Source organism: Lissotriton helveticus, chromosome 1_2 (genome assembly GCF_964261635.1).
Source record: "Lissotriton helveticus chromosome 1_2, aLisHel1.1, whole genome shotgun sequence".
Classification (NCBI taxonomy): domain Eukaryota; kingdom Metazoa; phylum Chordata; class Amphibia; order Caudata; family Salamandridae; genus Lissotriton; species Lissotriton helveticus.
Genome location: NC_136058.1, coordinates 237232157 through 237257108, shown reverse-complemented (window position 1 = coordinate 237257108; position 24952 = coordinate 237232157).

Below are 24952 nucleotides of genomic sequence, written 5' to 3'. Positions count from 1 at the left end.
CCATCGTAATGGCAAAACAATTAAAATCACCAAAGAAAGAAGTTGATGGATGAACCCACTGAAAGTATTTTCACCTTGTTTGGTAGACACACTGACAAGTTAACGGTTGCATTATTGTATGGAACAAACAACACATTCAGCATGCATACTCCAACTCTGTGTAGTCCCGTTAAACAATCAAAGGAAATAAATGACAAAGAGCCGAGCATAACAAAGAAATAAACGAATTTCATTTGAGTGTAACAACAGAACCATTTTTCCCTAAAAAGCTTCATGTCGAATTCCTCCTGCTTCCTGGCGCTGTAATAAGAAATCTTATTATTACCCAGCCCTATGGTGCTTAATGAACTGAGCTATGAATGGCACAATTAGCCATGCCAGCAGATTGCACATTGCCCTCTGCAGTGAAACGTAATTAATAAATAACTAGTACTTTATTGCCTACGAAATGGGTGCACATGGTCTTGAAATCAGAGTGTCTATTTATTTAGTTTTTAATATTTGTGTTTCGAATTGCGTACATTGTTGTGTTTTAATTATATAGGTCTTTTGTTTGTACTGATCATCAGAAATGGCTTTACTCGTACGATACACGTACCTTGCTTTATTGCAGGCCTCCATCGAGAGAGTTTCAGATTAAACTTTCTCGCAATATAAGAAGTAAGAAAGAAAGAAATAGATGGGCACGCTTTGCGCGAACCTTGTTGGCTGATACATACTTGTAGGGTTCGTCCATTCCTGCTGCTTCCTAAAATTGTAATTTTCTCCGAGAAATCTAGTAACGTTCTCAGCAGTAGACTGACTCCATGTTCTAAACAGCACCTACTTCCGGTTTGGCCGGTAATGCTTCCGGGTCGCCGCAGGCAGCGCGGCGGCCCGCCCTGCACGGGGAAGGGAGGCAGCTTTCGAGGAGGACAGCACCTGGCCGCGAGCGCGTTCTCGTGCGCGTGACCTTAACAAATCGCCGCGCGCGGCCAGTGCTGTCCTCCTGGAAAGCTGAGCCGCTAACTATAGGTCTTTGGCGAGAGCGAGCTTCGCTCGCTTCTAGCCGAGACCTAACAGTGTCTCAAACAGGACATGTGCTAACGCACACGCTGTGTTTGAGACTCTGCTTTTTATTTTCTTAATTGTGCACAGCAGCTAGGGTTATTTTGGTCCTTTGTGTTAGTATTCATGTTAATTGCAGTGCCCCTGGGCGCTGCAATTAACATGAATGCTAGCTCAAAGGACCACAGTAACCCCTGCAGCTGTGCACTGTAAGAGTGCAAGGGCCACTCCCTTGTGTTCTCGTCGTCTCCCCATCGAGGAAATGACAGTTTTCGCGGGCGTGAACGGTCTTGGGGAATGTGCTATGTGTGCGCGCTACATGCACTTCTGGACTGACTTCTGTGCACGCGCGCCCACGCGTGCAGCTTATTGGGAACAGTGATGTTGAGTGCTTGGTTCTTGTTCTATTCATGCCAGATCAGAGTGTGTCACTTCTTTGGCATTTGATATAGCGTTATCGACAGTATACTGCCATCCATCCAGATACCTAGACTTTTTAGTGCTGATTTGTGGAGGTGAAAGGGGCCAGGCAGGGGTACAAAGATGGTGCTTGTTCCCCACTACCATTACTTCTGTCCCATCCAATATACCAAAGCCCCCTACATAAGGTGAGGAGGCAACATAATTTTAAAGATAGCAGATCACCCATTACAGACAGTGGGAGCACGGGCCATATCATGATGTCAGCTGCTAGCCTATCTAATAGTAGCTGGATGTTCATTGCCCAGGCAAGCGCAGAAACAGATGTAACAAATACTCCAAAATATCTAAACCCCGAGAGGCCACTGGTATATCAGGTGCCCATTGCAAGTCATGCACCTGGCAGTATTCCAATTGATTGCTAGACCAGATGTTTTTTCAAATATGCATAGGATCTGGAGTGGTCGCAGTCCTCGCGTTTCCAGATTTGCTAAAAATATTGTTATGTCATCTACATACAGGGCAATTCTATTTGAGCCATTCCGCTAAGGGTTTTATGGCAATAACAAATAACAAGAGGGACAGCAGACATTGTTGCCGTGCAGCCCTTTCTATGGGGAGTGGCTCAGACGCCGCCATGCCCACAGTGACATGCGCTGTTAGGCCAGTATAAAGGAGCTTTACAAAGGTAATTTGGGTCCAAAGTTGAGATGTTTTAGGAGAGCAAATAAGTAAGCCCAGCTGAGGGAATCAAATGCCCTGTCAAATCTGCTGGATGTATACCAGCGGGTCGGTTTAGCTGAACTGTTGTGCTATGGTATTATATACTCACCTAATACAATGCCTGGTTGCTCATCAAGGCATAAATCCCACTTGGTCTGGGTGTATCAATAATGGCATGACTTTGATCAAGCGATCCGCCAGCATCTTAGCCATAAGCTCTGTATTGTGAAGTGAAATGGGCCTGTCGAAAGAGCATATGTCTGGGGCTTTCCAGGCTGTGAGATTACTACTATTTCGGCCCTACAAACATTGAGGGGAAGTTTGCCGTGCTTGGCCGTGTCCTTGATCATGCCTGGCACACTTTTGACTATCTACCTGACTGATAGCCCTTGACATCCAAGTAAAATTGTAAACTTTTCGAGATATTCTAAATACAGAATGATTTGCTTCTCTTCAACTGTCTAGTTCTCTCCTCTCTTATCCACATGCCGTCTTTCACTTGTTCATAACATATTCTACAATTTACCTTGGGTGTTACTCCTTTTGTGAATATCCTGGGACCTTTTTCTTGTTTCAACTTCATTTGCATTCTTTATCTACCCTTGATCTTTCTCTCCAAATGTTCCTATCTTATTATCTTTATCGCGTCTTTGCCGTCATTAGGCAGAGGAAATCACTGAACTACCTGTTGTCCTTGCTATTAGGGGGTTTGGGCACTGCATGGTTTATTGCAACAGCCAATGCATGGTCACTATTATTCTTCTTTTAGTGTGCTTTGTTGGAAAGAAGAGTGATCCCACATAGTTAGCCATGAGGGCTTGAGAGAAAGCATCCAACATCCACCGGTGGTGTAACCATGCGCTCTACAAATGAAATAAATGAATAAATAGGATGTTGCTACGGACTGTGAGAGGTGAGAGGTGCTGCAGCCCAGTAGTTGGTCTACTTCTGCTGATCTGGTCATTGGTGAGGTGAAGTGGAAGTTAACTGGGGTATGATCAGAACAAGAGGAAGGCATGCAGTCGGATATATACAGGACTTCGTTTTCACCACATGGGAGGATGTTTCCTTGGAGTGATTTTACAGTAATTGTCTATATATATATATATATATATATATAGTTGTCTGGGTCGCCAATGTATTTGGAAGGATTGCCAGGTATGCAAACCGGTTGCGAATGTAACAATCTGCACACTGCATATCCCTTCATTGTGTAATGTTGCTTCTTGCTTTGGGTTTTGACGACAGTTCACAAAATAGTGGGCCTCCGACGCAAAAATAATAATCTCATAATCTGGCAGAAGCTAAAACAATAAGAGTAAGGTATGAAGTTACACCGTCTAGGAAAGCAACTCTGGACACATGGTTTATTTGTCATTTCCACAGGCAAAACATTTACTTCATCAGTTAAAACTTTGGCCCAACTTGATAAAGTTTCACCAAATCTTCCAAACTAAGTATATATGTAGATAGGTTTCATCCTTAAAACTTTCCATTCATATTGGCTGGGTGAAGGGCTGGGTTACAGGGCGGAAAACCCAAAGGTTTCCCATTCCAATACCTATTGGAATATCCAATACTTTCCACAGGAGAAACAATTGGACAGATTGACACCAATAATTACCAGGAAGCAGCCAGCACAGAAAGCCTACATTAAAGTTATTTTTGGAACAAGTGCAAATCCACCCAGTGGCTTTTTAAAATTGTCCTCAATAACGAGGTTAGGATAAATTTGTAGACATCTGTATTTTGGGTTCACATGCTTGTCTGTGAACTGAAATGTTACTGTTAGTTTGAAATCCGAGCCAAATGTGCATGACCACTAGCCAAATGCAGTGTCCTCTGTTCCTAAGGTCAGCCTGCACCTAGACCCATCCCACCAAACCAACAGTTCTTGACATCTGACTGTGCACAGGGAAAACTGTATACAGGCCAGGACATGGACCAGACTCCGCACCTTCATCTAGCCAAAGCAACCTTGCTGTGCACACCCTTCAGTCCTTCGCAGCGGATTCTGACATTATGCCCCACCCCACATGCGTATGGCCTTTGACCTTCCACAGACAGTTCCAGGTGCCAGGTCTGCACTATTCACCTCGTCAGCTAAAAGGAGGCTTGCCCGTACCAGGCTATGTATATTCTTTGACAACAAACATATGCTACTTCTGTTACTCCTGTCACTGTCTCACTCTCTCAAGATTTGTCTGCAAGTTGTTCACTTGGAAAAAACAATGCTTCTTTTCCTATTTTGTGTGTGCAGCTGTTTCTCCAGGTGCTGTGCATATGAATACTTTCTTACTTGAAGAGGCGCCTAACCTGTTGGTCTAAGACACAATTTCTCCAGTGGCTGCAGACCATGCAGAAATCAAAGCCCAACCTGCTCTCCAGGTGCTTTCGCAGGGTGCAAATACATCAAATGCTGACAGGTCACCAGTATTAATGTAGGGTCACATGGGGAGACAGCTGTAGAGAAGTGTGTGAAACAATCTGTTGTTCAGGAGCACAGAAATGACTTTATGGGAGATAGGATGACAGCCTGCACTGGCTGGGCTGGAAAAAAGGATAGCACACTAGAATGTTACTTGTTCTTAGCTGTATTACTTGCAAAGCAAAATTACAGAACATGTAATCACATAAATAAGGCCACACATTTATAACATATATATAACACATCTCTAATACAATTACATAATTCAGTGCATCTACTCCGAATTTAGCAGTCACTGGAACTTACTCACAAAACTCGATAAATAAATAACAAATACTAAAGCACCTGCTATGGTCCGTACTTAAGGTCACACTCACTTAACAACTGAAAACTGTGAACTGTGCAAATGCAAAAACACAGAAAGGAGGTCCTGTGAAAACTAAAATCCTGTACCTGCTGCTAAAAGTATTTTGAAAAGGTCACTTCAGCAAATACAACGATTCCTCAACAAAATAAAGAAGTTGATAATGGAGAGTGATCATTCCAAAAGCATGTAACACACACATACCAACACACCCACCAAAAGATAATGGGTCTGATTTAGATGTGGAGGATGGGTTAATCCCCCCCAAATGTGACGGATATCCCCTTTCAGTATTACAAGAGCCTCGAGATATAATGCACTTTTAATATGGCGGACGGGATATGCTTCACATTAGTGACGGAGTACTCTATCTGCCAAACTTCAAGTCAGGCCCAAAGTTTCACCAAGTGTGATTTACAAAACAAAATGAAACACACATAAACATAAGTGAATATTTAACTTCTGCTCAGTGCTAGACAACACAGACAGCCATTAATACTGAACAAAGCCACATGATCTGGTTGTGCCTCATTATACACCACTACTGGTCCTGACGCCTGGGGGTCTTGTTAGGTGTACTGGGAAGTCTTAGCGACTGTTCTCTAAGGATCAGACTACTGGGCCTGCTGGAGGACTTGGGGGGAGGCGCTATGAAAGATATCTTGTGGGGATGGGATCATTACTTGGGAAAAGAGATATCACCCAGAACTGGAACTCGAAAGCCACCCGGAATTATTGGCTTGACAACGGCTGATGGACTGGTGTTGCAAAATGGAGGAGCCATTGTACACAGCCCGGAGATGCCCACACAAACATTATAGGCTATCTGGTCCTTTCTGGGAATACTTTGGGCTCCAGAGCAAGTAATGTTGATTTGTATTTGCTCCGTGGTCAGGTTATTACAGCCGTATGTTTTCTTTTGCCTATTTTGTTAATTGCGTTTGTTGACTACTTGTAAGAACTCAATAAATACATTTTCTAAAAAAAAATACTACTGAGAAAAAGAAAACAGGAAGCAAGGAAGAGCTCAAATCAAAGGGTCAAACTCTAGAAGAATGGGACTCAACTAGAACACCATCTGTGCATAAATAATCGTCATCAAACTCAAGAACATGCCTCCTACCATGACTGTAGAGACAAAGTCCTATAAAAACTACTATGTTATGAGACTCTGGGCCGGATTTAGAGTTTGGTGGACAGGTTACTCCACCGAAAGCAGGATGGATATCTCGTCTGCCATATTATCATAGGTGTATTCCGGTGATCAAGATATCTGACATGTTTGTGACAGTGTAACCTCTCCAGCAAACTCTTAAATCAGGCCCCCTGTCTCTAGAGACAGTCACTAGACACACAGTTAGAATCTTATTATATTGTTCTGCAAGCCTGTGTGGAAAGTCACTCATGCAACCAAACTACATTACTGTGTGCGACACAGAATGTATGATGAGTACAAAGGCATTTCTATGACACCAGTCCCTTCCCTTCAACAAAGTGGGCATCAATTTCACACATATAAAGCCATCAAGAAGCTCCACTTCCCTAACGTTAACGTAAATAACACATCTAACTATTTTTCCAGTTAATATGTGATGCAGCCTATACTTCACTTTATACTCAACACACTTCCTGGTTGCATGACATCCTAGAAGCCAGGTGAACCTCAGCAAAAATGTATTGACCAAGTTATGGTAAATTTTCCTGTCTAAATAGGAAACAGCATTCTATACCTTACTTCAGCCAATTATTGCTCCCAGTTAACCACTAAAGGTATAAAGATATTGGGCCTGTTTACCAGTTTAGGTGTTATTTATCACACATGATAAATAATGATAGTACGGGATACGTTATTTATTGGGTGCAATAAATAACACCTATCATGAGTTTGTGGGGAATAACGTGGATTTTAGTGTTTAGCGCACCAAATTCCACATGGTACGGTACAATTTCCCCTGTTAAATTTCGGCAGATTTAAACTGAAAAAATGTAACAACAGCTGAGGTATTCAACACATCTGGTAATTATCGGATGTGTTAAATACAGCCAAACTCGTAAATGGGTTTACGCACGGGTCGGACTTTACTTGCCCACTCATAATCAGGCCCATAGTCCCTAATGGCTTGGTTGATGGTACCTTATTACCAACAGTAAACCAGGAACAAAAGAGGTACCAGCAGGACACATCTAAACAAGATGCAGCACTGAGTAGACCGCTGAAGTGTTCAAACAATCTTTACTTTTTCTGTATCAGGGAATTCATGGAAATGAAGTGCAGCCATTGAGCTGGCAACTGGCTTGCAGGTCCGCAAGTTGAGTGGACAGCTGGTGGGGGTAAGAGCTTGAGTTAATATTACACTCCCCTTCATTCCCCAAGTTGCTCTTGCTTCTGGGAGGGGAGAGGAGAGGCGTTAGGCATTGAAGAGGTATGTTCCATAGGATGCTGGAGGGCCTGCTTTAGCACACACCAAACTTCATGTGGCCTGGTCTAAGCAACCAGAATGTATGGAATTTCCCTAGGTGGCTGTTATAGTAAAATCCCTAATTTCTTGGTCAAATGATGGGTCTCCAGGAAATCTCTAATTCTATTAAATTTACTCTGGATCAGGGTACCAACACTGCTTTGATATTACTGGGTCTGTCAGCGGCATTCAATAAAGTCTTTCACACCATTCTTCTACGACGTTTGTCTGAGACTGGTATGAGAGGTCTGGCATTGGATTGCGTCTATTCTTTCTTTGATCACACAAAACAGGTAGTTTGTATTGCTCCTTATTCATCTGATACTAAGATTATCAGACAGGCTATACTTTAGGGGTCGTCGTTGAGCCCAATGTTGTTTAATATCTATGTCCCCTTTGGTAGTGTTAGTCAAAGACAATCTGCTACGCTGATGACGCTCAGCTTCTTCTCTCATACAATAGCAGCTCTTTCATTATGTGTGGGTGCCATAATCAGTAGGATGAGCTCCAATAATTTGCAAGGTAATCCAAATAAAACAGAAGTTCTATTATTTAGTTTTTCTCTCAAAGGCTGGTGGGATAGCTGTTGGCCTAGTGAAATGCCTCTGCCTCCAACTCCTGTGGCAGTGATCAGGAATCTGGGCAATCACTTTGACCATAAACTCTCTTTTCATTCTTAGATTTCCATGGTAGTTGGACCCTGTTTGGCAATTATGAGGGTGCTAAAAATATTTTTACATTTACTACCTTTTGAGTACCAGAGATCAGTTTGTGTATACCTTAGTTATGTCTAGGCTGGATTACACCAATGCACCTTATCTTGGCCTTCCAGACTATTTTATCAAGTGCCTGCAAGTGGTTCAGAATGATGCTGCATGTCTTCTGTTTAGACTTCCTCAGGGTGAGTCTATTTCCCTTCATTTAGCACAACTGCATTGACTGCCTGTTAGGCAGAGAATTTTGTTTAAAGCTATGGTACTAGTCCATCAAGCTTTTTCTAAAACCAGCACTCAGTACCTATTAGAGAGGTTCCCTCCCTACTGACTGGTAACAGTACTTCATTCCACCTAGACTCTTGTGGTAGTACATTTTTAATTGTATTGATTTAAAGAGTTTTATATAGCACGGACAAGACTAGAGGGGGTATCAGAGCGCTTTACACAAAGGTAGTTGCAAGGGTTCAAGAAATATAAACAACATTAGCACAGGAAGGCCTGGAAAAGGACAACATCAGTCACAACAGTTAAACATTTCAAAAGGAGGGAAGAGCAAAAGAGCGAACCCTGGGGTGAGACCTAAGGACTGACCAAAGAATTCTTTCAGCAGAACGCTTTGACTTTCTTAATATGGAAGCAAAAAAAAATACCACAACTGAACAGGAGAGGATAAAACTAAATGACAATAACAATCATTGCCGTACACTAGAGACAAGGGTGATGCAGCACCTTCTCAGGTGCGCTGTGGGACTAGCCCAGAAATGTCTTCATCAGAATCAGTTTGACTTCCCTTTTGAAGGAAGCTGTGGAATTATTCAGTCTTAATTCTCGTTGTAAGGAGTCCTACTTTCTGGGTGCAATACCTGAGAATGCTCAATTGTACGTTTTCATTTTATGGAATTTCTATGGTTTAAGTAGTAAGGTGCTGGAGCCTCATGAGAGCTCAAGTTTTTGTGCTAGATATAGTGGGGTGTTGAAGTGTAGAGCTTTGTGAGTCATGCAGGCAATTTTGAGATGTATCCTTGCTTCATACGGGAGCCAATTAAGAGCTTTTATCTCAGGCGAGATGTGATGATAACGTTTGGGGCCTGTGATGAGCCCTTGCAGCATAATTGAGAGAGGCCTTAAATAGAGCCATCCTCACTCTCGGAAGTCCTGTTTAGAGATCACTAATGCTTGCTCTGCGGTTTTGAGGTCGTTGTGGGAAAGGAACGGTTTTATTTTCCTTAGGATGTTTAAATGGAAGTTTGCTCCTTTGGTGAGAGCACTAATGTGATTCTGCATGTTCAGATGTCTGTCAAGTATTAATCCGAGAGAGTTTGTAGAGTCAATTATGTTTGGAGTGCAGTTGAGGGCTGTCAGTTGGTGCACCCATTTTGCAATGACTGGGGACTGTTTGTCTAGGGGAAAAAGGAGGAATTCAGTTTTGAGTGCATTCAATATCAGATGATTGAGTGTCAGCCAACTTTGCGTTTCCTGAAGAACTGAGTTGAGAGACCTGATATCCTCTGGGGAGGAAATTTTCAGGTACAGTTGTGTGTTATCGGCATACATATGATAATGGACGTTGGACAATTTCAGGATTTCTGTTAGAGGTTCCATGAACAGGTTGAAGAGAGGGTGTGAGAGAGTTGACCCCTGCTGTACTCCCAGAGTGAGCGGAGACTGGTTGGACAGGGACTGATTAACCTTCAGACTTTGGGATCTATTTTGTAGAAAAGAAGAAAAACAGTTAAGCACCATCCCTGATAACACCATCCTGTGCCTCAGCAGACCGATGAGGGTACCATGTTTGACTGTATCAAACACAGATGAAAGGTCAAGTAGGATCAAAAGGCATGAGTCATTTTGGTCCAGCATACATATTTCATCATCCACAATGTGAATATGAGCAGATTCCATGCTATGTCCCTGCCTGAAGCCGGATTGGAATTTGACAAGAACTTGGAATTGTTCTATATGTCTACAAAGTTTGGTGGGAACGCATTTCTCTAGGAGTTTTGCCAGTGTAGGTATGGTGGAGATTGGACGAAATTGTGAAGATTGGCCTGGTCAGCTGTTGTTTTGTTGGTACAGTGGTGAACTGCCCAGTCTTTAGGCAGTCCAGGATTGACCCTTGAAGCAGACAGGCATTAACTATCTTCGTCCATAGAGGGACTATGGATGATCTGATCTCCTTGAAGAGGTTCTGAGGTACAGGGTCACTGAAATGGTTGGAAGGTTTCAAAGTAGCCAGAGATTTTCAAGTGGGGTGCTCTCATCAACGGTTTGGAATAGACTCCAAGAAGCATTGTCTTTGGGCGGAAGAACCAGACGTTGATGGGGCACAACCGTCCCAGAGGGTACAAAGGTGGCAGGTAGATTCTCATGGGCTGCCCATAGATCCTGTTCAATCTTTGTTGTTTTATCACCGAAGAAGAAAGCAAACTCCTCACAGTTTGGCTGCTGACATGGTCCTGCGGAGGGCGGAATATGTGGGTTGTTAGATTGAAGGTTGACTGCTTTTCTGGACGATTTCTTGCTTTGTCTAGTTGTTCTCTGAAGTAGCTAGATTTAGAGCATCTGATGCGTTTGTTATATAAGTTTCTGAGAGATTTCAACTGCCTAAGATGGTACAGGGAGGGCGAGGATCTCCAAGTACATTCTGCTAGATTTCTTCTCTCAGTATTGAGGTTCCCATTTTGGAGGGTATTCATTTCAGTTGTAGTTGTGCCATAGCGTCTAGTATGTTGGACATCAAGTGATTGGAGTGACCTGTGAAGTCATCGACAGAAAACATGTCAGGGCAGGAGGAAAGATGCTATCAGTGCGGGAGGACAGATCAGGTAGGTTATTATTTCTCAGATTTCTTTGCCAGATTCTAGGTTTCTTCATCTGAGATAAATTGGTTCTCGCCAGTACTTAGACTAGGAAGGTGGTCTGTCCACTCACATGAAACGATAGATTCAAGTTGAGTGCAGCTGCTCTTGCCAATAATCAGATCTAAGGTAGCTCCCTTGTTATGCGTAGGGCTGCACATATTTGAGGAAGGTTGAGGTATGATACAAAGGATTTGAGGCTATTGATTGACAAGTCATTTAGGCCATTCCAATGCAGGATAAAGTTGCCCAGAAAGATCTGGGTGCCTGGACAATACACATTCGTTGAAATGATTTCCGTTCCCTGTTCTATAAAAGTGGATTGTCTCTTGGAGAGTGGTAGAGCGCATGGAATTTACAGGCCTGCTTGTTGTTGCATGAGACCTCGAAGCACATGTATACGCATAAAAGCCAGGGAATCAAAGTGAAGTTGTCTAACTGATAGATTGATACGATGAATGCAAGTGATGCTGTCACCTAGCCGACCCCGTCTATCAAGCCTGATGATGTTATAGTTGGGGGGCACTAAAATATTGATTATCGGTCCAGCAGATTTGTTAAGCCAAGTTTCTGTCAGCACTAAAATGTCAGGATCATTTGCAAGGATAAGGTCAGCGATGTCTGCATCGTGGCAGACTTCCGAACTGCAGTTGAGGAGCATGCATTTAAACTGAGGTTTGTGATCATCTGAGGAAACAGAGGTGGTGGAGACTATGGTGAGGTTGTTATTATTTAACGATCTAGTGTTGGCCATGGGTTTTCTAGCTGGTTCAAAGTGGATAGTTTGAATTTGGCACCCCATATCAGTGTTCAAAGCAGATGATGTGTCATAAGAGAACAGAAGGGCTCTAATATACGAGTCCTGGAGTGGGTCTTTAGTTCTGCAAGGCCGAGAGGGGTATTTAGGGAAGGGTAGTGTTTCCCAACTTTGGAGAGTTGGAACCCTTAGAGGTGAGGTCATAGTTGGTGTGGGATATCCAGGCAGTCTAGCCCTGGAAGTCAAAGGCTGACTGTAGCTGAGTGGCACAGTCTTTGAGAACCCACTAAATTCTTGTTAACCAATTGCTCCGATGTGAGGAGAAAGAGGCTATGTACAGCTTTCTTGAATTGTTGGTGGGTAAGTGATAGAGCATCCAGCCTGGATTCCAGTCCAGTGTGGGAGCAGGTTCTTGGCCCTTCTGGACAGGGACTGAGGGCGGGAGTCGAGTAAACTATAGGAGTGAGTAAGGAGGGCAGGGAAGTAAGAGGAGGGGTGGTTTGCCTAATTGGGTTCTGAGTTTCAGCCCCAATGCGCTTAGGCGATTGGGAAGCCTGTAGGTAAGTAGGGGGGAGAGAGGTGTGATCAAACCTGTCTATAGTCTTGGGAGGGTTGCTATTTAGTATGCCAGACCCTATATCGGAGCTATGTCGGGGAGGGGTGAGGTCTCTATCAGGACTGTGAAAAATCACCGGCTGAGGATTAAGGGTGTTGCCAGCGGGGGGAAGGAGGATATTGGGAGGATGAAGGATTGTACTTAGATAAAGTGTTCTTGAAGATGGGGACGATGTTGTCGAAGATGCCCAGGTTGTGGTCAGAAGATTGTGTGAGTATGGTCCCATTGTTGTAGAGGGAGATGGTGGTTTGATTTTATAGGAGGGAGAGGGGGCAACTGAAAGTCGGAGCCCATGAGTGGTCTTCTTGGAGGTGATAATTTTGAGTTCCCTATTTTCAGCGTTAATGGAGGGGTAGCTCCTCCTTTTCCTTTTTGGCTTCACAGTATTGACACAGACTCCCTGTCAAGCTCTGGGACATTCTGAATGAACCCCAGTTTTGGAAAGCTCTGAAAATGATTTTGTTTGCCCTACATTAAGTATTTTGACTGTTCTTAGTACCCTTTCTGCTTAGTACCATGATACTCATTGAGTAGCTGTGTGCTTTATAAACTCATTCGTTCATTTGTTTGTTTCCCTGATGACGCTTGGATACATTGATGGATGCCAGGCACATACCCCAGCCTGTTTGGTTCTAAAATGTAATTGTCTTTTAATGGCAAGAGAAGAAAGATAAGATCTATTACGTTAGATGAGAGAATGAGTGTAGGGCACTGTACATATCTGACAGGGTCTCCCTCAGGATATAATTGTTGCAACCTTAACCAAAAGGAGCATGAGACAATTCAATGTCTAAAGAAAACCAGACGATAATTGTCCTATGAAAATGCATAAATGACCGCTACTATCCTCAATACAGACATCCAATGGCCCAAGGTGCATCAATCTTATATCCAGCCTCTGTGTGTTTAGTCTATGCATTCAGAATGGATATTTAGACATTGAATTGTCTCATGGTTCGTAAGGGTCAGGTTGCTACTATTCTCTCCTGAGGAAGATACTGTCAAATAATGTTTATGGGTTGAAACGTCAACTTTTATATCTTAGCAAAATTTGCATTGATTGCCAGACTTTGAGAAACTGATTTAAACAATTTATTGTTGTAAAGGGTTTTACCCTGAAACGTATGTCCTGTTGATTTGAGATACTATTTTGTTATGCACAATAGATGTTTTTCGCACAGTCTTCACTTATTTCACTTTCACTGCACCATCACATGTAGCACCTTTCCACGTATTGGAATTGTCACCTTTAATGCATGGAATGATTAAATTAAACAATCATTTACAATCTTTTGTTGTCAGAACACGTTTTGAATGCTATAATCCCTGCCAATGTATTGAATATTTTTAAATGATTATCTTTGGAACATTGTTGTATTTTTTTTCCCTTTATTACCCTAACTCCATTAGAATACAGAGTGCCCCCTTTTTCTTTTGAGCTTTTCCCTTCAAAACAAACATCAATTCAAGCAGTTCCAACAATGTAATCTGCTTCTTCACCGGCATCTGCACTTCACTCTGAGAAAAGTCAAAACCTAACTCGCCCCACCATCTTCATCCAACTCATATCTCTGTCATCACTTAGAAACAAAATAAACCCTCATGGCCCATAATAGATAACAAATTATCCACCCATCTTCAACCTCAAGGCCCTTGATAGCCCAATCTGAACCCAAACTCAAATCCCTTCAGAAAAAACAAAGCCTCTTCAATATTCTCATGTAAAGAAATCCAATGCCGAAACGTATCCAGTGTAACTCGCATAAGAGTATTTTCCCAAAGTGGTATGAGACCCACTCCCCCTGCCTCAGTCATTTTGCCCTTGCCAAGTTTATCCTTGACCTCTTGCACCCCTGGAGCTCCTGACTACAGACCACACTGCATAACTGTGTATTTACCACTGCACTTGGAAAATTCATGCTTGAAATGACAAAGCTCTATTTTGAAGATCCCTTTGTTATATGCCCAGGCGGTACAACTTGATCCACTCTGAACTTTTCCTGCACAACCCACCTGTCTCTGAGTTATAAACTAAAGGCCACCCAATAGACATTCATGTTGCTGGCCCTGGCTGAGCCAGCCCCATTGTTTGCAAAAACAGTCCATCGTCCAAATCCCTCTGCATTCTCTGCTAATTGGTCCCAAAGGTCCTCATCATAGCATATCCAGACCCACCCCCCAAGTGAAAGTTGAGCCTTCCTCACTACGTCAATGTTCCTGAGGAGAACCACACAGCACTCCAGAAATATTCACAGTAAACACTGGCATACATGAGGAAAGGTGTGGTTGGATTTTCAATGCCAACTGGGGCCATCAGCCTCCTGAAAAGCTCATACTCTTCTTCTTTAGAACCCCCCCTTTGCCTTTACTCCCTTATGTAGGAATTTGAGTACTACAATATTCTTCCATTTTCCTATCTGTTCTTTGGTCAACACTATCTGGTGCACTCCAAAGGGATTTGTAATGCCCATGTAGAGCACCTTTTTGTTTTTAACCTCTTTACTCTTCTTTATCTTCCCATCATCCTTCTCTCTCACCTCTAGCTTATCCCCCGACCTATGTCCTTCTTCTTAAGGGGTTTGTTAAGGGGGTCCTCCTTAGTATCTTCTTGAGGGCCTATGCCAAGGTCCTGTGCATGTGTCCCCTTCACCAATTTTACTCCGTTACCCACTATGACTGATTGCACCAAAGCCTTTGTACCACTTTACCCCATCATCAAACCTGTGTCTTATGCTGGCCTCAAGGTTGGAGCCCACACAAAAGCTTGCTGTCCTGATACGAGGTGAGGATCTGCCACTACCACTCTTCAGTCAAGTTGTCCAGTCACTGCCTCCTGCAAAACACCAACTCCTCTTTTTTTGTTGTTCGACTTGCACATGTGAATCAAATCACTAGTTGCATCCCACCTTTCCTTCTCCCTGTCCTCCAGTTCATATTTCTCTGCCAGTCACGGTCCGTGCAGGTAACAGCGGTTGGGCCGCGTGGGGGCATTTCGAGGGACAATGCAGAGGGAAAATGAAATAATTAATTTTTCCTCTGCAGCATCTCTCGAAATCCCCCCCCCCCCGTGGCCCACCGCTGTTACCTGTGCGGACCGCGGCTGATCTCTGCTTCCTCCAATCCAATTCTTCATTACCATAGTCCAACCTCAAATTATACATCTGCTCAATCCATGTTGCACTTAAAATCCCAGCATTTGAACTAAGGACCTCACCATCCCTCGGACCACCATCACCAAATCCTGCCTCGTATATATTTTTGCATATACGTCCTTTCTATGGGAGAGGTCACAAATAACCTTCCTCTCTCTGCTGCATGCTGGTCCACCACTGTCCCAGAACCAGCCACACCAATACATGTTCTGACTTCAAAGCGAGGTATCTGAGCCGTACTAGACACCTCTTCTCTTCACTTCATGTGAGTGCCCCAGCCCTGCCTGCCCAACTATATGCTTCTGAAGTCCTACATCTGGCCTCACCTTATTGCACTCATCACTTAACCCATAACCAACATCCTTTTGGTTGTGCTGTGCAGCCTGGACTCTCCTGTGTCCATGCCAAATCTACTTCTGCGGACACCTGAACCACCCTATTCCCTTCACCGTTATCATTGCCCTATTATACATACTTCCAGTTCTCCGCTATTGCCTACCAAGAATGATGCTTCCCAGCCTGACCTCAAATGAATGGGAAAGCACGGCGCTAACCCTATCACCTGACCTCTACAACCCCCCCATCCTACACCACCAACACTCCCCCTGCTTACCAGTCCTGTTTCTGTGTCTATGGCTTGGGGCTCCCCATGTGTTCTAGACAACTCAAGCAGCAGGCCTGCATCAGTGTGCTCCACCCACAATCTCTTCAGCACGCCCCACCTGGCGGCCACTAGCAGCACCGCTCATTCTAGCGGACCAAAGCCTGGCTTGGAATCCACGGAGGACAGTACCTCAGGAGGTACAGGTAATAGTTCTGCCACTTTATGCTTCTGCTTGGCTACCATTAGAGCATGTTAGCCCTTGCGTGCCAACCCTCCAAGATCCTTGACTCTTCCTCCTCTCCTGCTCCCACGCTTGACCCCCTACCCAGCTAATTACCTTTAGTCTTGTGGGCTAACTTTAGTCTTGGGAGATAAACTGGCCAAAATGGCCACCGCTGCACCCCAACGGGGCACCCTAGCCAGGGCATGAACCCCAGGCTTCAGTATGTTTGTCTTCCCCGCTTCTTCAAGGGCAAAGAGCGCCTCAATTACCATTTTGCTCTGGCTCTCCATCATTACACAGAATGCAACCCTTTCAAAAGCCTAGTGCACTACCGTTCCAAATTACCAACAAATGGTAATGACAAGTAAGTCTTAAGCACAATATTTGAACTCAAGCTGCACCTCTTTGATGAGCACCAACCAGGGTGATACCAGCTTAAAGTTGCTTGTATTGTGGTCTAAAAGAGACCTGGCCTGGAAGTTTGAGTTTGATTCTTCCTTTTGGAGCAGGACCTCGTCTGATTTAAATATGGTACTGTATATTTATGTCTGAAGGGACATAGCAGGAAAAAGCTAATGGGCTGCAATACAGTTCTAGTAATTACCAGAGGCTGCAATTAATTCAAAAGTTTCACTGCTCAGTTTTGTGTTTTGCACCTGCCACAATACCTAGGACATTACTTCTCTGTCACAGGAAATCATGGCTGTGCCTACAACAGCGTTGTGGGCGTTCCCTCAGTGGGGCTTTCAATACTGAGTGGCCTGAGGTTCCCTTAGTCCACCAAGCATTTAAAGCAGCCAGCTCTCCCTCCCAAGGCTACTGGTGAGTTCACATTACGTTCTGGCCAATCCATTATTAGTAGCAACTTGTGCATAGCACTAGGATAAATTATGACATATTGCTTCTTTTTAATGTCAACCTCTGTGCAGTGCAGTGCAAGAGGTAACATCTTTTACTGACTGACACTAAACATCCACAAGGTAGACAAAATAATGATCTCACCACAGCAAAATGTTCCTTTGTGAACTTAATCTGCTAAATATTTTCCTGGCAAGTGAAGGGCGTGGGTGGGTGGTGTCCATTTTACATTGGAAAGGTAACTCATGATTACTTTCCTGAGAGAGGGTTTCATCTGGAATAAGCATTTGTCAAAGCCTATAATTTCTAGATATGTGCAGACACGGGCCGCCAAGAGCAGTGCTTCCACATTTGTTTGCTCCTTTTTAAACATGAGATTAAAAAGTCACATTTTAATATCATGTTTTACTGATGTCCGCCATTAGATTGCAGATACATTGCAAAACACCATCGCGCAATAAGAACAATCCACACTTAGATATTTATAGCAAAAAAGGTCACTTTTTATTTAAGACAGTTAAAAACAGATATCCATTTCTTTGCATTTATTACTATAGAAAGAACACACATTACTAAATTTACCCCATACATTTCCATAATAAATGTAAAACCGAAAACATTTCCCAAAAACGTATCAATCAATACCCCAATACTGTACAATCCCAACAATTGTTTTTCTCCTCATTATCTTTCCATACCCATTTTTTCTCCTACCCTCCCCTCACCCCCAGAGGGAAAGGATAAGCCCGCTCTAGACTATCCAGACCCCCCACAGAGCGCCTAATGAGTTCATAAACTAAGAAAGGATAAAACTGTAACAACTGTCTTAACGTGACAACATTTATTTTTATTTTTTATTAAACAAATAAAGAAAAAGAAATAAAAATTAAAAAAGAGGGAAGGGTGGTTGGGACAAACAAACTGCGCCACACTCCTCCCGCCTACGCCGATGACGTAATTCCCCCCTCCACTTCCTAAATAGCCTACCTAAGCCCGCCCCCTTCCCACCCTACTGCCCAATCGCGCTGGGTGGATTGTTTCACCGCGCAAATCCTCCCAGGGGGACACCGGCTCGCGCCACGGTCCCCCTGGGTCACCATCGCGCACTAAGAACAATCCACACTTATTTATAGCACTTTTTATTTAAGACAGTCAAAAACAGATATCCATTTCTTTGCATTTATTACTATAGAAAGAACACACATTACTACATTTTCCCCCAAACATTTCCATAATAAATGTAAAACCGAAAACATTTCCCAAAAACTTATCAATCAATACCCCCAATACTGTACAATCCCAACAATTGTTTTTCTCCTCATTATCTTTCCATAACCATTTTTTCCTCCTACCCTCCCTCCACCACCAGAGGGAAAGGATAAGCCCGCTCTAGACTATCCAGACCCCCCACAGAGTGCCACCCAGGAAAACCAGAGAGTTTTCCTGGCCCCACCCAAAATGTGACATAAAATGAAAATTATTTTATATTTCTATCACACCACAAGTTTCAGCCCAAAAACCCGCCCAAAAATCTCTTAACTCCATCAAGTAATAGGCTTGGACCATCTGTACCCCATCGTCTCTAAAAAGGTGTTGTTCAATACCTGTAATATTTTCATGAACCAAAATTCTAATACCCGTAGCCGTACATGCTCGATTTAACTTCCTGCGAGCTTTCCCCACTGCAGCATGGTTACGAGACCCCCTCCATTAATGACGATAAATGAATTACGTCCACACCACAGATGTACCCGACCGGTTCTCTTTTATGACTGCTAAATCCAACTTCATCGTTTTTATTAGCGTTAAGCCTGATAGTTCGACAAGATCATTCTCGCCTAAATGAATAATCAAAAAATCTGGAAATCCTCTCTCCCGTGACAACTTTGAAAGCAAATGAAATAGATCTCCCCATTTCATCCCACCAACCCCCTTTCAAAATACTTCATGACCCTTGCTGTGTAATCCCAAAGCTCTGCCACAAATTTGTTGCTCCGCAAATGTAGCCGACCATTTGACAAAAGAATGTCCTATAATCCAGGTCCTTATTTTTCTTGGTAAAGAATCAACTCGACCTAAGGTGTGAATAACAATATTAGTATGGAATACTTACCAAACTTAATGCAGTCATTTTCGAATATACCGAGAGCAACAATCAGATTTCCATCTACCTATTTTTTGTATCTCCTCCCAACGCCAACTCAGCCTTGACGCCTCAGTAGCAGCCCAAATTCTGAAAGAGTGGGTCCCAAACAACAGAGGGTTTTTGCCTGCTAAAGTTAAAACTTTCCCTAATACTGCTAGCAACTGGAAACAGGTAATATTGTCCCCATTAGGATGACAAAATATCACCCATGACGAAAGTCAGGAGACCGCAAAAAAGATTCCCATTCACCCAGCGGACAACAACCCACAACGCCACTCCCACTCAACTGAATCCATGTCCCTTTACCCATTTGATCTGTTTTTGACTGTCGCAACCAAATCCTCAAAACAAAACCATTTTGAACCTGTATGTCAGTAGTTTGTATGCCTTTATGTCCCCTTAAACCTAGCAATTCCGATACTCTAAAAGCCCCAAAGAACAACCATATCATACAAAGCCGAAAACAAATCACCTCCCACCCATTAAAACAGCAACTGGGCAAATACACTAACAGCTGCTGTAAAAGATTAAACGTAATTGGTTCCCGCAAAGGCAATTGATGAGCCCTTATTTTACTGAAACTTTTTAACATCCTACGTAATAGCACCCCACCCTTTAACTCTATCCCAAAAAACAACTGACCATAAAAGGAAATCCCAGAAAGTTTGCCCGCAATGGTAGTATGTGACAAACCTTTGTCCATCAAAGACAAAACAAACTGTAAAATGAACTCTTCGTTACCAACCGATAAACCGCACTGATTCTGTGGTGAAGCATAGCGTAAAAACTTAGACCACGCCTGGCGATAACTGCGTCTGGTGGACGGACCAATGGATCGTTCAACCAGCTCGATGATCCTCAATCCCCCAGTACCCAGATGTCTGAAGGAATCGCAGTTTTGCAGCTGTCCGCCCCTGGCGCCAAAGAACGAATTATCTGCCAATTGGAACAGGATTGTATTATTAACACCTGGGATGTGTTTTGCTCCAAAGACAATGTTCAATTTGAGACTCTGCAACATGAAAGATCTCAACAGATGCAAAACACACACATCTCTAGATCGTTGCTTATTGACAGATCCACTACAGACATGTTGTCAATATGAAATAAGACACACCTGTCTCTGAAATCCTCTCCCCAAACCCGTAACGCCACTAGTAGGGGTAAAAACTCAAGAAAAGCAATACTGCTGCCTTGTTGAACCCACTGTTGAGGCCATCACTCTGCACACCAACGTCCTTCCCAGAATAGTCCAAAACCATGAGCCCCGGATGCATCCGAAAATATTTGAATCTGCCATATAGTGTTATCTTCGACAAAAAAAGATAGAAACACCATTGTGTTCATTCAGGTGGTGGCAGCTCCCGTAGTCCACTGGGGATTCTGTGACAGCGTGGGCAGCTTTACTTTTGAGGCTCTCAAAACCATTTCAGAGCCTGTTTGAACTACGCTGACAGCGCTAGCATGATTTAGATGCTGGCGCCGATTTATTTTAAAATTTGTTACTCACCAGCTATAATACTGTTTTAGATCCCATTACTGCCAGAGCACTTTTTACCTTTCTGTGGCCTCCCTCGCCCCGTTCCACCGCGGCTGATTGTGCCGATTGTGTGGAGGGCGAGGCGCCATTTTGGGTTGTGTCCCGAAGCGAGGTTGGGCCGGAGTTAGCGGTCCAGCTTATCAGGGGAGCACGCCATATAACGACAGGCGGTGCAGGGCTCGCCATGGATCATTCAGGTGGTGGCAGCTCCTGTAGTCCACTGGGGATTCTGTGACAGTGTGGGCAGCTTTACTTTTGAGGCTCCCAAAACCATTTCAGAGCCTGTCTGAACTACGCTGACAGCGCTAGCATGATTTAGATGCTGGCGCCGATTTATTTTTAAAATTTGTTACTCACCAGCTATAATACTGTTTTAGATCACATTACTCCAGAGCACTTTTTACCTTTATGTGGCCTCACTTGCCCCGTTCCACCGCGGCTGATTGTGCCGATTGTATGGAGGGCGAGGCGCCATTTTGGGTTGTGTCCCGAAGCGAGGTTGGGCCGGAGTTAGTGGTCCAGCTTATCGGGGGAGCACGTCATATAACGCACATGTGTCGCCGTGCGCGCAGCGGACGCGTGCAGCGGGCGCGCCGGTGGCGCGCCAAAGGTAAGCCCGTCTGCGCACTGACAGCACACAGGGCCAGAAACACTGGCTCTAATGAGGCAGGGTCTAGGGACGACATAATATGCTACAGACGTGAGTCATTGCTTATGCTTAATGACAATCTATGTAACACCAATAAGCACTGGGATGTATTGCACTCTAGGTCACGAACCTGCCCCTTCTGCCGCTTTCATTTCAAGACATCCTCACCTGCCTCCACCTTTTCCTCTCGCTCCGAATACAACGCCAACATTCGTGCGGCCCTTATTAATGTGCGCTCACTGTTTAAACATACAGAAGATGTACATGAGCTGATTGTAGATGAGAAGCTAGATCTTCTGTTTATTACGGAGACATGGCTACATGACTCCTGTGCTCCGGTGATAGAACTAGCAACTCCATGGGGGTATAAGATCGCTAGACTAGATCGTAAGTCAGGCAGAGGAGGCGGCATCGCCGTGATTTTCAGGGAAAGATGGCGAAGCGCTGGAGTTTTCCCTAGCCTTATCCCCACACTTTGCTCTGGGAGGGGTTCTGATCTACCGTCCTCCTGGTCCGCCAGGCACTTTCATCAAATCTCTAGAGGAGGTCATTACCCAGAGAGCGCTCAGGTTCTCTAAATTTTTGCTGCTAGGCGACTTCAATATACACTTGGAGAACCCACTGTCCCCCGGGACTAGAGATATGATAGACCTCTGTGAACTTACCCACCTTACTCAGCAGGTGCACGATCCCACCCACACTTGTGGCCACCTTTTAGACCTAATTTGCTCTAACTTTAATCTTGATATGGGGGTTCCGCGGCCAGTGACTTGGTCGGACCACCATCTGATTAGTTTTTCGTGGGACATTTTCAGCCCCCCCCTGCTTGGAGGGAAAACCCCTGACCCTCCCCCGAAAAAGATCAACATCTCAGCCCTGGCCACAGCCCTGGCTCTTACGTCCCCCGCCAAAGCCTCCAACTTAGAGAGTGCAGTAGAGAGATTCTCGGAATGGATTAGCGAAGCCGCCCATTCGCTCCCGCAACCTTCGGTGAGTGGTCGCACACGGGTCGCCCCATCGAAACCATGGTTCACTGACCACCTAAAAACATTGAAGCTGTGTTGCAAAAAATTGGAACGGCTTGGCGCCTGGAGTATTGCCCTTGAGCTAAGGCTGCTCTTTGCACCGCCCAAAGAGAATATTATGCTGCCATTAAAGAAGCCAACGGCAACTTTTTTGCAGACAAAATATCCAGAGCTAACAATAACAGTAGAGAAATCTTTGCTATTGTTCGCAGCTTTATGTCACCGGTGGCTGAGCTATCCACCGCCCCCATCTCTTCTGAATGGTGCGAGGAGTTGTCTACTTTTTTTGTAGATAAAATCCACAAAATCCAGGCAAGTCTACGGACTCCAACTCTGGAACTACATCTCTTCACTCTGCTGCCGGCTCAGTGTTTCAACATGCCGAGCCAGCTCTTCACGCATTTTGATCGAGCAGAAGAGAAGGACGTTCTGTCCATTTTTAAATCTTTAAAATCAGGGTCACCAGTGGACCCTTGCCCTGCAAGAGTTCTGAGCGGGGTGGCAGAAATAATCGCACCAGTAGTAGGGGCCTTGGTCAATGAGTCACTTCAATCAGGTATAATGCCCCTACAATGGAAACACGCTAAACTCCTTCCCCTTATCAAGAAGCCCACGTCTGACCTGCTCCTATTGTCCAACTACCGCCCCATCTCTCTACTCCCAGCCCTGGCCAAAGAGTGCGAAAAGGTGGCCTTCAGACAGCTGGAGAAATTTGTTGAATCATCCGGGGCACTACACCCTGCTCAATCTGGGTTTAGAACATCATTCAGCACCGAGACAGCGTTGGTGGAGATCGCAAAGGCCATAAGAGAATGTCTGGACGGGGGCGGCAGGGCGGCATTGATCCTGTTGGATCTTTCTGCCGCGTTTGACACGGTACCCCACCTCCAGCTACTCGCCAGGCTGTCGGATATTGGTATTACGGACATGGCCCTTGCCTGGGTTAAGGCTTTTTTGGAAGACCGGTCCCAACAGGTGTGGATGCCCCCCTTTCACTCATCCAGCAGTGATGTGGCCACAGGGGTCCGGCAGGGGTCGACATTGAGCCCCCTGCTTTTCAACGTATATTTGACCCCCCTCATATATCTGGCGGAGAGGATGGGTGCCAAAATTATGGCCTATGCCAATGACAACCAGCTCCTCTTCACTTGGAAGGGTGATGACCTCCAGACGGATGAGGCTCAGCGTTGCTTAAGTTCGGTGTTTGCATGGCTGGCCCAGGCAAGCCTGAAATGCAACAAGGACAAATCAGAAGTACTCCTACATGGCCAATTCCCGGTGGCATTCAGGAAATCCCTATGGCCCAAGGGGTTCCCCTGTCCTAAAGGGGACTGTGGTGTAGCCAAGAACCTGGGGATCTGGTTCGGAGCCGACCTGAGGTTTCGCGAACAGATCACACGACTCTCAGGAGCATGCTTTGGTACACTCAAAGCCCTCAGGAAGTTCTTACCTTTTCTTCCCCGCGCAGCAAAGGAGTCTGTAGCCAGGGCGCTCATACTCTCACGCCTTGACTATGCTAATGCCCTCTACATTGGCACTCCTGGTTTTCTCTTGGGGAAATTACAGGTTGTGCAGAACGCTGCGGTCAGGCACCTCTTTGACATCCCGAGGAGACTAAGTGTCCGCAAACAGCTGGACGACCTGCACTGGCTCCCGGTTGCTCAACGAGTGCGCTTTAAAACCTTGGTCTTAGGCCATAAAGCCCTACATGGTCCCTGCCCCTCCTACTTGAGTGCTAGATTTGCGTTTTACCTCCCGACCCGCAACCTGCGCTCCGCTGCGCAAAGGCGGCTGGTAATCCCTAGGTTCCGGAGAGCACGCCTGGGAGGTCAGTCCCTGGCGGTAAAAGCATCTACCATGTGGAATGCTCTGCCTGATGCGCTAAGACACACGAGGGAACTAACCACCTTCAAAAAACTCTTGAAAACATATATGTTCAAACAAGCTGCGTAGCCTCCCCAGTCTGCGATGTCACTGTTCCCCCAACGCACCAGGACACTCTTGAGTAGCAGTGCGCAACACAAATCTATATATAACATATAACATGACATTAAGTTCCTCCAAAAACTGCAGCCAAATCACCGTCATCTTTCACCGCCTTAGTAAGTCTTACCCGATGGTGAGGAAGGGAAGCTCCCGAAATGGCGAAACCCAGCCTTCTGCAGAAAGTTCTGCCTGCCCTCACCACTCTACAAGCGAAATTCAAATAGCCAAGCAATCGCTGCATTTGTCTGAGCTCAATCTTCTGTCTGCCTAGAACATCTCGCAAAAAGCACCTAATTTCATCCACTTTGTCAGCTGGTAAACGAGCCATCATCACTTCCGTGTCAATCTCAATACCCAAGAATGTCAGCCTGGTAGATGGGC